This window comes from Aythya ferina (assembly GCF_964211825.1).
Source record: "Aythya ferina genome assembly, chromosome: 7".
NCBI classification, from domain to species: domain Eukaryota; kingdom Metazoa; phylum Chordata; class Aves; order Anseriformes; family Anatidae; genus Aythya; species Aythya ferina.
The window spans coordinates 13,177,577-13,198,978 of NC_140302.1; the positions used below are offsets into that span (position 1 = coordinate 13,177,577).

Below are 21,402 nucleotides of genomic sequence, written 5' to 3' on the forward strand. Positions count from 1 at the left end.
GCTTCCTTAGTTCCTACAGCTTTATGCAGCACTAGCCCAATTTACAAAATCATATTAAGAATTATAAGAGGTAACACTCAAACGCTACCTTCTGATTCTTAAATCTGTTACTTTGAAATGGTGGAGAGGGAAATCATACAGTTCACCCTATTAGGACCACCAGTGGAGACTGCAGAACAAAAAGAAGAAAATCCTTTATCTGCTTTTTCCATTTTTGAAGTTGTATTGGCCAGCTTCCATCACATTAGTAACAGCTAGAAAGTGATGTCATTCTGCACTGCCTCCACCCTTCCATCCCAGTCTGCAGGGAGGATGCTCTCCTACTGGGAATTCACAGATCAGTTTTAGAAACCTGCCATCCCTGAGAGCCAAAAAAACCACCACAGTTCTCTATTATTTTCTGCTTCTTTGTGTTTGGAAAAGGAGAAAATGCAGATGCCTCTATATTTAAAGACGTCTTCTCTACACAGTCTGCCAAAACTTCTCTAGGGACCCACTTGTCCCTGACGCAAATAACTTCTACAGGTACAGAATGAAGCCGATGTACATTTTCTGTCTGTACCACACAAACCTTGCAACAGCTGCTGCTTTTCAGGGGAAACAAAAAGCTATTAAGTACATCTAAGTAAAATAGACAAGGAAATCCCAGAGCCAAACTTTAACAAGACACATTAGACACATTTGATCATGCTCTCAGAAAGCTATATAAGCAACTAAACACACACTGCACAACAGGCTGAGCATTTGATCACTATGCATATCAGATTTTACACTCCAGGAAAGATCTATGTGAGGCACAGTCCTGAATCCTTTATGGTTTCCTAGGACAGTATCTTGATATTGCATCTTGTTTTACTGAGTTATAGTGAATCCTAAAAGAAATTACCAGCTGATGGTGCCACTGTGTAATATGGACTCAACACTAGCACTCGGTCCAAGGGGGAGCAAAGCAACTGGTGAGTCATTCATAACTACAACAACTGAGTTGCAGCCTCCAGAACAAGTGCTGCCCACTTGTTCTTTGAGATCACCCCTAGGATGTGTTATTTCTATCAGTGATGCTTTCTGGCCCACTATCATACATGACACTGTCCATTTCTAGGCTCAGAAACAAACATACTGAACGGGCTTTTTGTATTATCTTACTGCTGATTCAGGACGAGTGCCACCTACTGACAGAAAGAGCTGTTTCCATTTGCTTAATTAAACTCATTAACAATTTTAACCTGGGTTGCTGTGGCTTCAGGCAACTTTGCTTCAAGTCCAAATGATGAAATTAGGTCTCAAAGAAAAAGGATTTTCATAGATCTGGAATGGTACAGGCCAGATTCTCATTAAAACCTTACTGCCCATGATGATGATGACTGATGAAGAACTCCCCAGCACCACCAGTCACTACCATACCTTCCTGCAAAAATAAACAAATCAGACAAAAATATTCACCCTCTGTAGATAATGAAGTATTGAAAACGAAGGGTGAATTAGAAAAAAAAAGAATCAAAAGTCCAAAATCCATAGAAATATGTCTAAATCTGAACAAAGACAACATATCTCTACATAAAGAAAACTGAAGTATTACAGAATGAATACGAATACCACTGGATTGTGAGAAGTCAGCTGCAGGGCTTCATCAAAAGTCTTCTGGAAAAGATTTGCTATAAATTACACCTCCACTCTATATACAAGCTTCATAAATGAAGTATAGGATTTTAAGAGACATTTTCTCTTTCTTTTTGTCAGGCCTGGAGTCATTAAACAGAGATTAGCTGGATAAATAGAGGAAGTGATTTTTAAACTGTTTGCAAACTTAATGTGAAGAGCCCAGCCTTGCAAATTATCACGTCTAATCAGAGATGCACGCTTCACTGCTCCAGTAATTGTACTAGTATTAGTCAAATTCTTGTTGTCTCCTCATTAGCCATGAAAAGGAGACTCAAGATGTACTTCATTAGAGTATCCTGAATATAAATTGTTAGTGTAAGGAGGAAGAGATGTATTGCATAGTGTACTGCATATAGAAAGAAAAATATTAAGAACATAAAACATATTGAATCATTCTAGTGTTACACTGAATATATGAATTTAACAGCCAAACCCCTCTTCCCTCTTTTCATGTTTACTGTCTTGATCCCCCCTTTTATTTGCAGTTAGACTGTAGTACTTGAAAATGTAATTTACAACCAATGCCATAAAACATAAAGGAAGAAATGTGGTGTATTATGCAGCCCTTCCTATTTCCATAGCCAACAGAATTCAGTTTAATCAGCAATGTTGTATTTAGTAGAGACATTTGGCATATTCTTGACTACTGGATAACAGGTAAAGGCAACCTAACCTGCGTTAAGTGTAGATCAAATCAAAAGATTTATTCCTTTTATCAGCATTTAACTACATGCTCATGCCCTTCTTTATTCAGCGATACCCTTAAGTACATGCCTGTAAATCAAGAGAATTTAAACACTCCTAACATGCGAAGTTTGTGCTTAAGGGAATTTGGGTTTGAAAAATCCAGCTTCAATAGGATTTCCAAAGAGGTCTATTAGAAGGATAAAAGTAAAAACATTTCCAAGAACTTTAGTAGAAGCAGCAAAGCAATTATTTTTTTCTTTTTTTCTTTTTTTTTTTCCGTAACTACTTTTGTTGGTTTCAATCCAAGTCTGAAACATCTGTATTACTCAACAACAGTTAGGGGAAGCTGTGAATGAATTAGGCAGGTCAAAGTGCTACCAATAAATGCTTTCTACCTGTTTTGTCACAGAATAAAAAGAACCAAAAGCAAATTATGTGCAGAAACGTACCCTTTCACCCCTTGAACTACAGCACCTGGATCTCCAAATCCTTGTGAAATCAGATGTCTGTAAAATCTAAGCTAACTTTGGACTATCATTTGAGTCAGGGCAGTAATTCTGAAGGGGAGTTAAACCTATAATGTATCACCCAGTAACTCTGCTTACTGCAAGAAAATGAACTCGATTTCCAGGCCTGAGTTTCAATCCCCATTTTGTTGGTTTCTGTCAGAACACAGCTCTACGTCCAGCCCACTTAAGCTTCATCCCTCAAACTCCCCACAATCTTAAGTTTCTTATTATTTACCATCATTTACACAGCCTGCAGGAGCTCATCACAGATAGGATCTCAGCTTGCTTGGTCCAAATATTTTGGACATAAATATTACAGTTCTGAAGTATTTCCTGGTGCCTCTTGGAACAATATTAAAAGACTTCAGCAACCTTTCATACAGAATTAATTAACATAAAAACCAGCCTCCACAATGCAGCAGAGCCCTAAAGTGGTTTCTGGAATTTAATTAGGCTAACCTTCTTTTCTCTACATTGGTACCAGTCTATAATAAGTGCAAATCATTATTAATTCCTTTGGTGTTCACTATAATAACATTAATCATGATGAACTCTTTTGGTAGTAAAGTGTATGTAATATGTAATTCCATAATAATTTAGCATTAACTTGGAATTAATTTATAAAATACACTATTTGTCACCACACACTGAACATTTATAAAATACCTCATTGTCATTAGTATTAGGATAACTTGCAGGGAAAAAAATACATTTGCTATGGACTTAAAATGTTCATAAATACTTCTTGGAAACTGAGTGTGAGATATTAAATGATCATTTAGCAATTTTTCCTTTAAAACCTATAGCAGGGTAATGTTAGGAATAAAACACCTTTTCGTTACTAACAGTTGTGCAGCACAATCAAGGATTCTAGTTTAAGGCTGGTTAAAGTTTGGAAATTAAAAGAATTCAGGGATGCACAGTAAATAACTTAGAAAATTAAATGGAGAAACACGTACAGAAAAAACTTTATTAATCCAAGTATGTTGAAACAAGTCACATTTAAGAGTACTGCTCTGTACCCATGAACTGACCGGATAATATATGGTACTGGGAGATGACTGGGTTTGAACACGCTAGCTTTTGGTAAATAATTCCTACTTTATAGAGTGCCCATGAGGTGCTGAGAGTTGGTTTGTTCACCAGGAAACGTTAGTGACATGGTGTTACAGGCCAGATCACACTTCATGGAAGCTAGTTGCTCTGACCAATCTCTTTCACCAAACATATTACAAGTTAAGTCACTGTCCCAAAGCAAGGGCAAACAGGAAGCTGCCCAGTGACTAAAACTTTCTGGATAGAATAGTTGCTCATACATAGCTTTGGGAAAAGGTGTGGATTGGAGACATTTCAGTGCAGCAAAAACAGAAATGAAAGCAAGGTCAAGTCTAGTCAGCATGACTGTCGTTATTGGGAAATATAGATCTTTTTGGTTCAGCTCCAGCTGAAAAAAAAAATGATTTGAAGCAAGAAAATTGTTTCCCAATTTCTTCACTTTTCTGCATTTTTTTTTAAAGGAAAACTGTTTGAAAACAAACAATCTTACATCAGAAAACTTCAGTGATGATCAACTCTCTATTCGACTATCTTAAAGACACTGAATTCTAAACACTGTCTTCAGACAGGATTTCTCTGATTGCACAAAAAGCACAGAATGATGATTTCAAAAAAGATGGGCTTTGGAGCTTGTAAAAAAAAAAAAAAAAGGAGAGGAATATATAAAATAAGTGCTTGTCAAGTGAGATAACTTGATGCTACAAATGGCAAAGTGATTAAGTTTAAGATACTATCAGACACTGAATATATACCAACATCCTCAGTGAGTGATACTAATGGAAAGACAGTTTTGCCTTTACACAGATGATTTGTTTTCATCACTGGACAATGCAAAATCTCTGTATTAAAAATTCACAAAGGATGCATGTGGAATCCTTTTATCTGTCTGTCTTCAGTATTTCTAAGGTGCCAATCACTATAACATCTAAATGCATTAACAAAGTAGCTATGTTTTTCTAAGTATTTATTCCAAAAGAATTCAAGATCAAAACATCCTCCTGCTCAGCCACAGCAAGCCAACTCAGTGCCTTCTCACAAGAGCTCTGAGGTGCTCCACCCTGTGACAGAGCCTGGATGTGGCTCTCACTCCACTTTTGGGGCCCAGAAGCTGATATTAACACTGACTTTACATAGACTATAGCTCTGAATACCATCTGAAATTACTTAATAAATTTTGGACTACGGTACAGCTGACAGACTCTGTGTGATAAGGCATGTGAATAAAGAGCATGTATGGAGCTCAGAGTGGGAATGACTTTAAGCAAGTATTCATACAATTTGTTGGATCAGGCCCCTCACCGTTGGGCAGATCTTCAGCGTACTTTATATCAGCATTACCTCAGCAGAGTTGCCTCTCCTTTAAATTGGTATGAGTAAAAAGGAAGAATTATGCCCCATAAATTTTATCTGTACTGACAGGTCTTTCCCACCTTAAATGAAAAATACTGGGCATGTCTTTTACTCTGTGAAATTACTTCTCCATTATACTAGGTATTCATAATAATAATTAAAAAAAAAAGGTTATTCAAACAATTTATTCTAGCCTAATATTTAAAACTGTAAATTTATTAACCTAATTTACACAAAAGGAGACTCTCTGCTTTGGAAAAAGTCAAGGATTCTTTGCCTCATTTTCGTCTATTCCCTGCAATGATTTAGTGATAAAATAGACAAGAAGGATCAGATCTTCTCCCGGTATAAATTGCCAGTTGCAGACCTTGAATCATAAATATCTTCCTTTTCTATATTATTGTTAATGTTAAATACAGGAGATTCTCTAAGAAGTTACTTATTAAAGAAGCATCAGTCATGATCTTGTGGTTCAGCCTGCAATAAGCTTTGTATTTAAAAGGTAGATTTAGCCATTTAGTTACATACAATGAATACAGTTTATTCCTCCCCAAAGCATAACACTTATTTTTAGAATGCAGGAAGTTTGTTTTGTTTTGAATAATGTATATTCATACGCAAATGACTTACATTTAAGAAGTCTCCTCAGGCCTGATGTTTAAAGTTGGAACTTGATTGAATTCCACTTATGTTCAGTGTCAGGGATAATTCAGTGATAATTTATTGTGTGCTGGAAAATAAAAAGGAAAAACTTAGACCTTGGAAAAATTATATTCTTCTCGTTTTACGTTTGATGTTTAAATAATTGTTTTCCTAGTCATACTGGAGAGCTGTTCTCATTCTGCATTTTTCGGTATGTTTCCCTCATCAGTACTGGGATTTCACCATTAAAATTAGGGACAAATTTCATTACTCTGACCTTCATTATGACAGCTATCAGGACTCTTTTGTGAACTGCCACAGCTCAGTACTGGCCTAATTCCAGCACTGCTTCTTATGCTTTTTCTCTTGGTTGTTCTGCTCTTTTCCTTAATTTTATTCTCTCATTTTTCATGTGCTCCTTTCTGTATCATTTTCCCCTTGCAATTCCCATCACTTCTGTATCCTACCTCTATCCTTCTCTTTCCTCTTGAATGAATCATCTAACTTTCAAAACTCTTTTTTCCCTTCTCTCTTATTTTTTTTTTCTCTTAATATTTTCCTCTGATTGAGACCCTTCTTCTATCCATCAGCATTTTGAAAAAAGAAAACCCAGAAAATTTCCATTCTGAGATTTCCTTTAAAGAGGCCATTTTTTATTGCAATTCAAAATACGCTCCCACTGATACTACAGCTTCAGTCAACTCAAGGTCATAAAAAGAAGCTTATATATTTTACCCGTCTAGTGATTTCAAGTGTTTATTCTCAACAGATGTAAGCTGGAATTAAAATTTCCAGCACATGCCAGAACTCACAGGTATTGCTCCAAACAAATTACTCAAACCACTTCATGATGCTGTCATTCCAGGAAAACAGTATTTCTAGGTATTGTGTTAGAGCCCTAGATAAGAAACAATTGAAGCCCTGGTCATAATATTTTGTGTACTCTCTAAAACTACTCTTCACTCCCAAATGGTCTTTCATTTTTTATGAATTATTCATATGTAGGTGCCTTCAGGGTGGAGTTGCTGGACAACAGTATTCCAAATAAAAAAACTAGTCAAGGATATAGGGTTAATTCTTATGGAAATAATTTAGGAACTTCGGTATTTCTGAAAAAAACAGAATGCTTGTGGTTTCAAGGCTCAGTAGAAAAATAGCACTTGGCTTGCTTAAAAGCTTTACAATTATATAACATGGAAATAAATGAAAATGGAAGTACTTGAGTTTCTTTCTTTTTCTCTCTTTGTTTTTTTTTTTTAATGAGATTCCATGGAAGATCTTCTCAACAATTGGCTGCAATTTGAAATACCCTTTTGCATGTGGAATTGCATACAGAAAAAGAAGATGAAGTCAATTAATTACATGTAGAAATCAGGCCAGGTAACACTCATACCACTCCCTTTACATAATACAGAACTCTATGTGAAAAAGAGGAAGCTTCCCAAAATTATTATATTGAAGTCTTGCCTGGGGTAAAGAAGCACAGCCCCTGTGTTATCTTGGGCACTTAAAGTGGTAGGAATTTATATATACAGCTAAACTTTTATTTAATCACTGATTAAAAACAGGAATCTCCAGGGAATGATTATTTACTGCTCTTGATTCCCCCAAAACCCTTGGCACAGCAGGACTGCACCCATAGCTGGGTTACTGGATAAGTCCACCTGGGAAAATACAGTTTTCACTGGGAAACTGCAGGTTTCCTATTAGCAAGGCAAAGCTCCTGTCAGTAACTCTGCACATCATGGTTTCTTTAACACAGATCACTCCTTCCTGTTAACCAACACATACTTTTTTTTGTTTGTTTGTTTACAGAAGCAGTCTATTTTCTGCTCAGGCTTTTGTTCTTTGTGCGTTGCATGCGCTAACTCATTAGGAGTATTTTTATGTAATTCTCAACTCTTTATGGATTGCAGCTACCCCAAAAGGAAACTCAGCAGGTTGTTAGCTGAAAGCCACCTAAAAAAAGGCAAATGGGTTGCTGTCAGTGGCAGGGAGAGAGGGTAAGAGAGATTAATTGCGGTTTGCCCTAATCTCAACTCATCTTTTAATATTAAACTAATTCAGATAGCAAACATACTCAGATTAGCAGTAAGGCTGGAGTACCAATAACAAAGATAAATGTGAGTCAACTTGATGCTGTCAATTCACACTTCTTTTTTTTTTTTTTTTTTTTTTTTTTTTTTTTTTTTAAGAGCTACATGGGAACCAAGGGTTTAGAGCCGCTCATGGTTCACTCATCCAGGACACCAACATGAAAGCTTCTAGATATTGCAGAGGCCTCTTTATGGAGGCTCTAACAGGTGGGAATTATGAACTAGAAGAGAAGCTCCACCTATATCCTGGTGAAGCAGCAGAGCTACCTACATCTCTTGCCAAGTTTATGAGATGCCTACTGTGTCTGTAGAACTCCTCAAAAAGAATGTTAGCCTCTGCTACAGGAAAAATATTGTCATAAGTAGGGCTACGACTGATTCACCAAACCTACTACTGCCTGACTGGAGAGAAGGCTGACTATACTTTTTTTTGGTCAGAGTTGTCTACTGCACACAAGGATGTTAAATCATGGTCTTATCTGGCTTTCTCAGGCTGTTTTAAGGATGAGGTTAACAATTTACTGCATTTTTCGAAATCACATTTTTAGCAAATGTTGCCATTCCCTCGGAAACTTCAAGGAAGTTGTATTGATACCAGGATATTTTATTCTGCATTTAGGGTTCATACAAGATTAGAGGGTCTCAGCATAATGCTCCAAACCAAGCCAGAAAAGTCTGGAGAGAATTTTAAGTTCCACGATGAAAAAAATAAAGCTCTCTCTTTCCTAACCCAAAAACTACCAGGCCTCACTAAGAAAGACGAGAAACAATTTGAAATTTATCCTACATTATAAAAACAACAACAAACCAAACGCAAAAACAAACAAACCAACAGAAAACCCACCAAGGTTTAAGTAGAGCTCAGCTATCATTCTACCTCAGTTATCTCAGGAGTTTCTGCCTACCTGAGTCCTTAAAAAAAAAAAAAAAAAAAAAAAAAAAAAGGTTGCTTTCATTGTTTTTATTACCTCTTACACCTGTGCAAAGCAGGTGTCAAGTATTTCCATTTTAGCATTCCCATTACACAAGGCTCAAACAAGGAGCTTGTCTGAGGGAAGGTTTGTTAGCTCTATAAGAGCTAGTCCTTGGTTTCTTACTCTTATGACTGTTTTTTCCAAAGTCTTTCTGTATATTTATTCATATCAAGTATCCTCTGTAAAGTTAGTAGGTAGTGGTCCAAACTGAGCTTTGGTTTTAAACTTCTGACCCAAATGAGTTGGAAGAAATGAAAAAAGAATCATAACTTTACAGGGATGTCAAAAATATTGATAAACTCTTTTATTTTATTTTATTTTATTTTATTTTATTTTATTTTATTTTATTTTATTTTATTTTATTTTATTTTATTTTATTTTATTTTATTTTTTAAATGAGCATCAGACAAGCAGTGTGAAAACAGTCAGCACCAACCCTTATTTGCACCCAAAAGCACGGTTCTTGTTTTGCAGTGAATATTATGCTTTTGCAGGATAAAAACATTACGTTCAGGTTTCTAATGCAAAAGTTTTGCTAGATGATAAAGAAAAGACCAGGGAGATCAAAGCCAGTTTCATTTCACTTGCTCTTAGTTTCTTTTAAGTTCATCCTTCCTCTCTCTTCTCACTACTGCTGGTGCTTTTTTTCCTTGCTATCCCCCTGCCATACCTATCTTGGTGGTATCTGTTGTACAGCCCCGTGTGCCATGCTGCTCTTCCCTTCCAAAGCTGCACTGTACAACTCCAGTGTATAATACACACTCTAATACAGAAGGTGAAAAAAATCACCTTAAAATCATTAAATCCTCATCTTAACTCCATTGTATTAGATATTTTTGAACAGGCAAGGGAGGATGAAGTAAAAGTTTTTTCTTGATTTTTTTTTTCTCTTCAAGTCTGGTGCTTTAGACAAATGATTTCTCACAGTGCATATGAGATTTAAAAAAAAAAAAAAAAAAAAAGCACCCTACAGTAAAATTATAGGCAATGGTTTTCTTTTTTATCAGATAAATTATTGCCAGCTGACTGATGAACCCACTCTGGAGAGGGTAACATGACACAGTTTACAACCTTAAGGATTACAGTAGTCCAGACGCTATCATCTTAATTGGAAAAACACAGTGGCCAACTGCCCATGTTAGAAAATGGATGGTTGTATTATTATTTTTATCATTATTATTATTCCTGTGTCTCCACCCCTCTCTTTTTCTCCATATACCCAAGAACTGTTAGATTCTTTCTATGGTTTTCCTTAGAAATTGTATTATCACCACAGAAAGACAGCTTTTTTGAGACAACCTAAGTCCCACTGCATGGGATCTCAGTGTTTTCGTTCCTAGTACTCTCGTTTTCCTATCAAAAAGGGGAAGATAACAGAGAAGCCTTTTCAAACATTCAGGCTCACCCTTAGAAAGAGCCTGAGCTTAAGCTCCCATGTCAATAAAATAGTAATTACATCTTATGTGATAGGTCACAAACAGTAATTACAGGGAGGGGAAGGAAGAGGGATAACCAGGTAGCTAAGGTAACCATCCACGACTTGGGAACCTCCAGCTTCTGACTCCTCTTAGCTGTGTGCCCAGAACACCGGTACAACAGTCTGGAGCACTTCAAAACTTTCTGTGTAATTATCTCATGCTACTGCAAGAGAAATCCAATTTTCTATGTAAAGCACACTGACTTTCAGAAGCATCTGACAAAGCACTGAATTAAATCTGCGAGTCTCAAGCTAACACACTGGCCATTGTTTCTTTTTTTCTGTCCTTGGGTGAACCACTTAAATCACACTGTGTCTCCATTTCCCATCTGGAAAAACTCGTAGATTGCAGACTGTTTCTCACCAGGTTTGATCCTTTTGTGGGGAAGGTACAGTCACAACATTTAACTCCATAATGTACAATGATTCCAGCTGCTTTTATGCCTGTGAAGCAGCTGGTGAAAGTCCTCCTTGGCTCTGTCATTCCTCAGAGCATCCAGTATGGGTTTTCTGTTGTGCCATGGTCATTTTGGGATAGAACAAGAAGGCAGAAGAGGGGGTTGCTCCAATCTTTAGATGCAGGCAGTGATTTAAGGGAGTCTGTTTACATATGGTTCAAATGCAGTTTTCTCTTTCAAGATCACAAAGAGAACAACACACTGCCACTGCTGAGGCATACCTATAATCCTGCCTTGGAGGGCAGGCAGCTAAAAGAAACTGAGAACGGGGGTTTCAGGAGCATTCAAGGGAATTTAGGAGGACAAACTCTTTTGATGTCTTGTTGGGATTTCTGCCCCCAGATTCCCTAGGTACACTGAAAAACCCTTCCTTTATATTTTTAACTCCTTTTAGAATATGTAGAAGAAACGTTGCTTCTCACCCATCTTACATGAGATCAGAATTACCTCTCGGCATTTCCTAAGAGCAGATCCATCGCACAGAACGGTCCAAGTCTAGCCAATTGAATTGTACAGGTTTCTTTGTAGAGAAGACAGAAAGGGTAAAAGAAAACAGTGGGATGTTCTGGGGCTGGTGGGGCTGTTATGAGCTGACGGAATTTTTACGGCTTCTGAAAGGAGCCAAACTGTCGCTGCTGGAGGCACTCTGGAGCCGTGCTTGTAGGGCAAAATGCAGATTAAAATATACAATAAAATCAAAAATAGGTACTGCAATTAAAATGAGATATGAGATGTTAGAGTGGTAGAAAAAGGCTTAGTGTAAACAAAATAAAATTACATAAATAACATAACATAGCATAAAATAACAAATTAACAAGTCCAAGATGTAATGGCCTATGGATTTATCCCAGAAGTCATAACTCTGGATTACTCAGATCTACTGCAACCTTCATGCCTGATTTTGTATTATTGTTGCTACAGTTTGTATGTAATATAACTGTGGATATGAAACAAGTTAATGTTTCTAACCTTTCAAGTTCTCATGTCCTCAACTCAAAATGAGATACAGACTAGAGCTGAAAAAGGTAGAGAAAGATGTTTTGAGAGATGGAATGGTTTTCATACAAGTAATGACTACAGCTCTTCAACCTGGATAAGAGACAGCTGAGTGGGTGTATGATAGAGATATTTAAAACATGAGTGGAATGGAGACAGTAAACAGAGACTCAATACTCCCTTTTTTTTTTTTTTTTTTTTTTTTCCATTACAAGGACTACAGGGCATCAGATGAAACCCACAGATAGAAGGTTTAGAAGTAAGAAGTTACTCAGCTGAGTTAAGTTGTGGAAGCCCTAATGAAGACAATGTAGGTGTCAAAATTTACATTTGTTTAATAAATGATAAACTCATAGAAGAAAAATCCATCAAGAGCTATTGAAGAGGAAAGCAAAACATTTCATCTCAGAAGGTTTCTGATCTGCAAATTGCTGAAGGCTGGGAAAGAGTTTGGAGAACACTTGCTCGCTCTATTCTCATTATCTTCTGTAGGTGCTAATGGTGCTGTTGGCAGCCAATGAAAAATCTCATTTAGTCCTTTCTAGTATCCTGGCTCAACATGGCTCTTCTCAGGTTCTGACGTTTCAAGATTCTGTGATTCTGTGAACACGTGAAGTCATTTGACCACTCTAGAGTGGTGGTTGGTGGGTCATATTTCATGCTGACTTGAGAGGGAGCCTTTGGCACAAGCATGGAGTCATGCCTTCAGCTGCCATTCGGTGCTGCAGTGCATCCTTCCAGTGGTCACCATCACAGTTGTCTGGTGGCAGGCAGCTGAGCTGCATCCAGCGCATGAACCCTTGAAGGGAGAAATGATGCTGTGTGTGCAAATGCCCTGACATGTTGCACCAGAAGAACACAGGACAAGTCAAACATGACACTGAAAAAGAAGCTCTGAGATTTGATGGAACTGTTGTCCACATGCAGAAGTGAGGTTTGGTTAAAGGATGAGCAAGGAAACTGCAGACCCAACTGTCTGAACAGAAAACATTTTACTAAAATAAATAAAAGCAGATAATCATGATAGATGATAGATGGTGCTCTGTTCCTTACTGGTGGGCTTGGAAGTCAATAAACAAATATATATTTCTTAACATTTCCATATGCAGAAACGTAGGTAATGTTATTTAAGCTTTTCTGATCTTTTTTTTTTTTTTTTTTTTTTTTTATTCTCACTGACCCCCCATATGAGGTCAAAAACATATTGTGTGTGTTCTAATTAACATATTGTTTGATCACTGAAAATATGTTTTAAAAAATCACCCCTGTTGGCACTACAAGACTGGACAGAAAGGTCATTGGGAGACAATGTTGAAAACAAGTAACCAGTGTGAAATGGAGTCGGGGGGACATCATGCTCTCTGGGAGAAAGATGAACTCATGATAACATAATCAGTGCAGTGCTACTGTTTGGCTAGGAGGTACATTCAAATCAATCGTCTACTCTACAGCCAAACAATTTCCCCTTTTTTGCTGCACTATGTTGCCAAGTAAATCATACTGCAGCATGTTGGTTCTCTTCACAAGATGTCTGACATTTGTGTCTGCATTAAAGATGCCAGCTTGATTTTCTGTATGAAAAACCGCAATAAATCCAACACTTCACACCTTTGCTTGCTGAATGATGCTGTGCTGTATAACTACTGGGATTTCCTTCTCTTTCGTATAAAATACCCTAGATGAAGCTAGGAAGATTTAAAATAAACTTCACAATTTTATATCCTTCAGTTAGGTAGATGATTATGAAGACCAACCATAGACCAAAGACTTCTTTTGTCATTAGGTGGAATGGGAAATATTCTAATTAGAACATCCAGAAAAAAAGAAAAAAAAAAAAAAGAAAAAAAAAGTTTTATAAGTTTAGCAGGCTTGGGATCTTAAGAAGTGCTTAATAAAGAAAAAAAATCTATGGAGAATTTTAAGTCAAGGAAAAGAAACATGACATTTCTTAATTAGTCTGTCTCCTTTTCCCCATTGGACAACCCGTCCTCTCAGTATTACTTGAGTAAAAAGTAAAGCAATCTACAGGTGGCTTCTTGTGTCACATATACATCTTTGCACAGTCACTGGATGGGTGTTTGATTTGGCATTTGAAAACCATTCAAATTCAGAAAAGGAGGAAGAAATCACCCACCACCATTAAAGATGGAGAGTAATCAGCAGACATTTTCCTTTTATTACAGCCTGTAAATACAGCCAGTAGCCTTTGATTTCTCTATCTACAGTGTTTTGTTAAGACCTTCTCCACTTATGGAAAGATGAATATTTGAAGCCTTTCACTACTGAATTCAGAGTGGAGCTGTAGAAACCTTTCAATCTGGAGAAACATATCTAACAGAAAATGGAGATCCTATCTATTTACCTTCAACTAAAAAGAAACAGCTGCAAAACAGGGGGGGGAAAGAGGGGAAAAAGGGAGAATAAAAGAATCAAGACAGAAAAAAAGGTGCATATGGGGAGTGGGAGAGATATGTCTAGAAAGGCAAACCAAAAGGAGAGCAACAGTAGGAAGTATCTCCAAAGGTATTTTCTTAAAGGAATTATGTTTCCCAACTCTCCAACTATCTAAAGAATTTACCCTATTAATTTCTGCATTTACCCTTTTCTTGTATATTGTCTTCGGTCCTTCATCTCTTGACTGGAACTGATTGCAAAACGGAATCAATGTAGATCAGACTTTGCTAAGGCTTACTACCTAAAAAGCAATCGAAGTTAAAACTCAGCTGCTTTTCATAATCAAAATGAGATCTCTGACTAAATCCTCATGATCTCAGTATCTTTGCTCTGCTACTTATCATTCTGCTTTTTGTTTCCACATTTCTTTTTATTTCTCACTGTCTACCTTCTCTTTTGTGTTTCTTAAATATACCTATTTTCCCTTTGCTTTTATTTCCCTTCCTGCTCATCCTGCTAAAGGAGTTTGAAAGTTGTAAAAACATAATCTGGAGTAAGCATCATTAGAAGGGACATCAGAGCTATTAAGCAGCAGTCATTCACCGGGAGTGGGGCCAACAGTGTGCAAGCATGGCAGACACCAAAGAAAAACCTGTGGCACTGTGATGGTTCTGTTACTGATGGCAATCTAGTCAGGATTTCTCCATCTGATTGATGTGTCCAGAGGTATCTGATAAATAAAGGCTTTAGCATATAAAGAGAGTTTAAAGCCTTCTAAAATTTTTGGTGTCTAAAACCAGGTACCCAGCTGCTGTAAACTGGCCTATTTAATGGACGACATACATGTACATTACTCAGGAGATGTATATAGACAAAGCAATTTTCGGTACATGGTGATATGAAACATTACTTCTACAAGAAACAGGAATGATGACATATATTCTTCAATGCCATCTGCTGGCACTTTACTTAATAGTGATTTCTTCTCAAATGTCTAGATATAACATTCTTATAAAACCAGGTAACTGAAGATCTGTATTGTTTAGCTTTCTATGACTGGACATAGAGAAACGTATCAGGTTTGCTTGTGACCACTGTTCCACTGTTACCTGATAAACTATCTGAGGGATGCTGCAGATATTTTTCACTGGCAGGGATGACTGAGTTATTTAGAAGTTCTATTCCATGCCAGAAAACCAAACTTTTTTCATTTTATTCACAAAACTTTCATGCTAGCAAGCATTTCATACACCAACTGTACAAAAAGAATATTCTTTAATTGGCAAGCAAGGTGTCTGAGCAAATCAAATTTATGGAGGATTTTCTGAATCTATATATAAAAGCAAAAGAGAGTACTAATAATTATGACTAATGTGCTTGCAGTCGTTGCTTTACACAAAGCCATTTACTAGATCTTTTCCTTGCTCTTGCCAGTGTCTGCAAGCACAATGCACAGAAGGAACACTGAGAAGGCCTGACAGGCTTTCTTTGCAGAGAGGAGTTGGTTGTGACATTACAAAGCAGAGATGTATTTGTAACAGGACCAACAGCTGAAAAATACAGAAGACTTATAAGAAGCTTAATGTGCAATAGAGCTTGATGCTAGGGGTGAAAGGGAGGGCACTGGGACAACCAGTGCTTCTGATCTCTGCATAGTCTGCTTTTAACATAATGATAGATGATCCTCAATGAATTCCACTTATGGACTCCTGATTATACTTAAATTATTTTGAAAGCTTAGATTTATGTTAAATTAACACTTTCTCATGATTTCTAGAATAAGGCTGTCCAGTGCTGTCACAGACTCTAAATGAGCTTTTGCAGTATCTAGGGTTAGTCCTGTCTGCTCCATTTTCTGTAAGAAATGAACCAGGATGCTATGTGGCTGTGATTGCTTTCATACTTCTCCCACATGAGAAGAGCAGCATATTAAGGTTACTTAATATTGTTGGCACTTACTGTATTCATCCTTTTGTGTATTAATCCAGAATGGACATACTATAGACTACCTTCAAAGTAATCTGTCTATAAACCAATGCAAATTATTGACCTACTAATGTTTTACATTTTACTGAATCTGCATTCACTTACTACCATCATTTTTTAGAGAAGCTTTTTATTTATTTATTTAAGTCAGCAGATTTAATCCATAAGGAAGATGCAGCCCCAAGTCACAAGGGACACAACTAGGCTGAAACTGTTTTAGTAGTACAAGAGGGTTTGCAGTAGTTTGTGACATGAAGGATGCCATTCCCCATTGTCTTGCACCTTTTGTAGCTAGAATACATTTATACTAATGTCTGCAATGGGCAGACACTCACATGATTGTATTCACAGGAAATCTTATGATACCAGACCCCATTCTAACATATATGGCAGAGAGAAATGGACTACCACTTATACCCAGTTATTCAGCTATGAAAGGCCTATGTGGGATTCAGACCTACACAATATTCATATAATGTTCATATAATAAATTCATATAATAAATTCATATACTCAAACGTGATGTCCATCTACAAGAAGGGCCGGAGGGCAGACCCGGGAAACTATAAGCCTGTCAGTTTGACCTCAGTGCCAGGGAAGCTCATGGAGCAGATTATCTTGAGTATCATCATGTGGCACTTACAGGGCAAGCAGGCAATCAGGCCCAGTCAGCATGGGTTTATGAAAGGCAGGTCCTGCTGGACGAACCTGATCTCCTTCTATGACCAAGTGACGCGCTGGGTGGATGAGGGAAAGGCTGTGGATGTGGTCTACCTTGACTTCAGCAAGGCTTTTGACACCGTTTCCCACAGCATTCTCCTCAAGAAACTCTCTGCTCGTGGCTTGGACTGGTGTATGCTTCGTTGGGGTAAAAACTGGCTGGATAGCCGGGCCCAAAGAGTCGTGGTGAATGGAGTCAAATCCATTGACAGTCAAATGGAGGCCGGTCACTAATGGCATTCCCTAGGGCTCGGTGCTGGGGCCGGTCCTCTTCAATATCTTCATCGATGATCTGGATGAGGGGATCGAGTGCACCCTCAGTAAGTTCGCAGGTGACACCAAGTTAGGTGCATGTGTCGATCTGCTTGAGGGTAGGAAAGCTCTGCAGGAGGATCTGGATAGGCTGCACCGATGGGCTGAGGTCAACTGCATGAAGTTCAACGAGGCCAAGTGCCGGGTCCTGCACTTGGGGTGCAATAACCCCAATCAGAGCTACTGGCTGGGAGAGGAATGGTTGAAAAGCTGCCTGGCAGAGAAGGACCTGGGAGTGATGGTGGATAGTTGGCTGAATATGAGCCAGCAGTGTGCTCAGGTGGCCAAGAAGGCCAACGGCATCCTGGCTTGCATAAGAAGCAGTGTGGCCAGCAGATCTAGGGAAATGATTGTCCCCCTGTACTCGGCTCTGGTGAGGCCGCGCCTTGAGTAGTGTGTTCAGTTTTGGGCCCCTCGCTACAAGAAGGATATCGAGGTGCTTGAGCGGGTGCAGAGAAGGGCGACGAAGCTGGTGAAGGGTCTGGAGAACAAGTCCTAGGAGGAGCGTCTGAGGGAGCTGGGCTTGTTCAGCCTGGAGAAGAGGAGGCTCAGGGGCAACCTTATCGCTCTTTATAAGTACATTAAAGGAGGCTGTAGCGAAGTGGGGGTTGGTCTATTCTCCCACGTGCCTGGTGACAGGACGAAAGGGAACGGGCTAACGTTGCACCAGGGGTGTTTTAGGTTGGATGTTAGGAATAACTTCTTTACTGAGAGGATTGTGAGGCATTGGAATGGGCTGCCTGGGAAGTGGTGGAGTCACCATCCCTGGAGGTCTTTAAAAGATGTTTAGATGTTGAACTCAGTGATGTGGTTTAGTGGAGGACTTGTTAGTGTTAGGTCAGAGGTTGGACTCGATGATCTTGAGGTCTCTTTCAACCTAGACAATTCTGTTTGATTCTGTGAAATGCAGAAGTTCAATTACAGAGTTTCAGAAGAAAGAGCATAGGCACTTGTTGTTAACTGGAAAGCCTGAAACTCACACACATAGATTTGTATCATGGAAAATGTTGTCAGGGTTTTGGGCAATGTTCAGTGGTGTAGTGAGATTTTTTCCAGCTGGGACCTGACTCTAGCTGAGATATAGCTATTAGGTCAAAAATAAGGACTAAACAATTCTTGATCTGGCTATTTAATAAGTTCAAAGATAAAATCAATCAAAGTTCAAGCTACTGGAAAATCATCTCCTATTTAGGAACCTCTAATTTAAAACCTTCTTGCAATTATTTTCAGACACAGAGCTTTTAAGAGAGGGCAAGATACAGCCTCTCCTGCTCCAAAGATAATAATAGAAAATGAATCAGAGCTGTCTAGCTAACCAGCAAAACCAGAAAGGGAAAGTACCAGATGCGGCCACTGGTAGAAATAGTGTATGATCTGGCGCAGTGCTATATCACCAATAATTTGGCACAAGCTTACTTTGCCCAGTCCAACACTTCTCATGACGGCAAGCGAAATCTCCCAGTAGAATTTAAAGGAGGGAAAATATAGGGGAAAATGAGGAAATATAAAGGACTCCTCACAAACAAAGAGAAGCCAATCTACTCTTAAGATATATAGGCTGAAATCTGACCTTAGTATAAATCCATGCATTTAATTCAAGGATGAATTCAGGGTGAACATTGCTACCTAACCTGAAATTAGAATCAACGTTCTTAAAAATAGGAAGCACAACAACCTTATTTCATTTCATGAAGCTACACAAATTTACATGCACTGATCATTTATTCCCTTCTCTTGATTAGAGACTGTAACTTTTCTGTGTCTTTCTAAACTCATTTGGGCTGTGATGTTCAGGAGCTCAGATAAAACATGTGCATCAAATTTATGCAATCCTTAATGAAGAAGAAAAAGAAGAAGAAAGAAGTGAAATATAAGAGTAGGAGTGAAAACAAAAACAGAAAAAGCATCAGGGAGAGTGAAACTAATCCAGTAAAGAGGTAAAAAGTAGGTAACGGCATTAGAATAGGAAAAAAAGAAAGCATACCTAGTCCTTACTTCTGGGTCAGGTTTCACCTTTCCAAGAGCCCATGTGCCTAATAAATGGGTTCCTCATTTTAGCTGGATTTTTAATTTTTTGTTTCCTGCCAGTACATTTACACTGAAAATATAACATTCATGTAGTGAACACTGGGAAACAATTGCAGCTAGCATCAGTAACTTTAGAAAGTTACTCTGAAATGCGTTGCATCATTCACAAATAACTTGTAGATCCTTTGATTTTGATTGAAATAATGAGTAATTTATCAATCCATGAAAATATTTTGAATCCTCCTTTTCTCTCTGTTGATAGACAAAACAAATACAGAATCGTAAGCCAATAAGAACAACAAAACGGCTTTTCCTTTGTGAAGATTTAAACAAAAATTGCTCAAAGGCTAAGATAAAGAGGACTCCAATATTATGTTTATGTTACCACACAGAGAATTCCTGGAATGAAATGACAAAGAATACCCTGCCCAGAGGAGTTACTCTGCTGCACAACAATGGCACAATGGACCTGGAGAAAAGCACAATACCAGGAGGGTGATAGGAACTATTTCCAAAAGTGCTCACTGTGCAGACAGGGTCTTTTGCCACTAATGTCAGTCAAAACTTGCAGTAGAACTAAGATTTCGGAGCCTTATAAAATGGAAATTGTAATATTGGACAAAAGAAGGAAGGAAGGAGAGAAAGAGAGAGAGAGAGAAAGAGAATGAGAGAGAGAGAAAAAATGAAAGAGAGAGAGAAAGAAAGAAAGAAAAGGCTACCTGAGGGCATTGAAATCACCACAGTGTGGACAGCCCTAGAATTATTAAATAGCATTCAAAATCTGCATTAATTTGTTCTGATAAGCCAAAAGGTAGTACAAGTGAGTGAGAAAAAAAGCTTAATATTGTGATATTGTAATAAAAATGACTATCCTAGCAAGAACCATTGCACATCTACAGCTGTTTGCTTTTTCTTTGTAGCATCACATAATTGTAATAAGAAAACAATTTTAAACATTTTCATGTTTGGGTTCATGAACATCACAAAAAAAAATAAATCCCAAGAGCAGTATTTAAGACAATCACTTAAGAGTAGTGAGGTAATCTACTATGCTTTATTAATTTAGGATGAAAAGGACAAAGCGCTAGAAGATGTCCTATAGCAAACAATCCTGCATTGCCAGTGAGTTGCACAAGATGACCTAATATGTTATTTCCATAAGCTTGTTATTTTGCCAGAAGCTCATAATTAAAAATATTCATCTGAGGGTGACTGATTACTAAGTAGAACTGCAAGTGTTTGGGAAAACCTGCCTCATGAACAGCCTCATTTTTAAAAAGAAAAATAGAGCCCAGTGTGTGCACCACATGGAAAAGTCAAATTAAAGTCACTGGAGACACTGAAAGCCAGGAAAAATCAGAACAATCACAACCATAAATTGTTAGGAGATGGATTTTTTTTTTTTCCTTGAACATGCTGCAAGTTTCTTTCCCCTCTCCCACTTCAGGGAAGGCTTTTGGATCCCTCATTGCTCCCGGGCTGTTGACTTGCTGTTACACTTGAAAACTACCTGGAAATTCTTGACCGGAGCAAAAAAAAGCTCTTCTTCATGGACTGTAGGGGGGGTGTCAGTACAGTACAGAATGTTGTTCTGATTATACAGAACTATGTAACTGCTGGATCAGACTGGCCACCTCATACTCAATGTCTCACAATGTCCTGGTGCTGATGCATAGGCCTCTTTCCTTAATGTTATAGGCAGGCTCCCTTAGAAGAGCAGCATTGCTCTTTGTATCACGTTGACCCTCAGTGTTATGAAGCATGCTATGGCATGGACAGAAAGCTTGAAAACATAAGTTAAATGTGACATGCAACTTTCTCTGAATGTACCATTTCACAGGCTGAAATATTTTTTTCTGCCGTTGTTACTCTGAAGCACAAAAATTTGTTTGCACAAAGCATCTGTTTCCAGTTTTCAGTAAGGCACAAATATTTCTATCACCTACCCAGCAAAGCCTGGATTCATTCATATTCAAGCATTTTTGACCTTTCTTAACTCCATTTTTGTGAACAGACATCTTACAGTTAGGGTGTTTGGGCAAGGCCACGTGTTTG

The 21,402-nt window shown here is 38.0% G+C and overlaps 1 long non-coding RNA gene across 3 annotated transcripts in view; it reads right to left on the reverse strand.

The window, feature by feature from the left end:
• The window catches only part of LOC311440017, a 274,632-nt gene that overhangs the window by 123,759 nt on the left and 129,471 nt on the right, over positions 1–21,402 (reverse strand). For all 3 annotated transcript variants that reach the window (XR_014695154.1, XR_014695155.1, XR_014695156.1), the window contains exon 3: positions 5,895–5,994. This is a non-coding gene — a long non-coding RNA (uncharacterized lncRNA). The remainder of the gene's footprint in view (positions 1–5,894; positions 5,995–21,402) is intronic.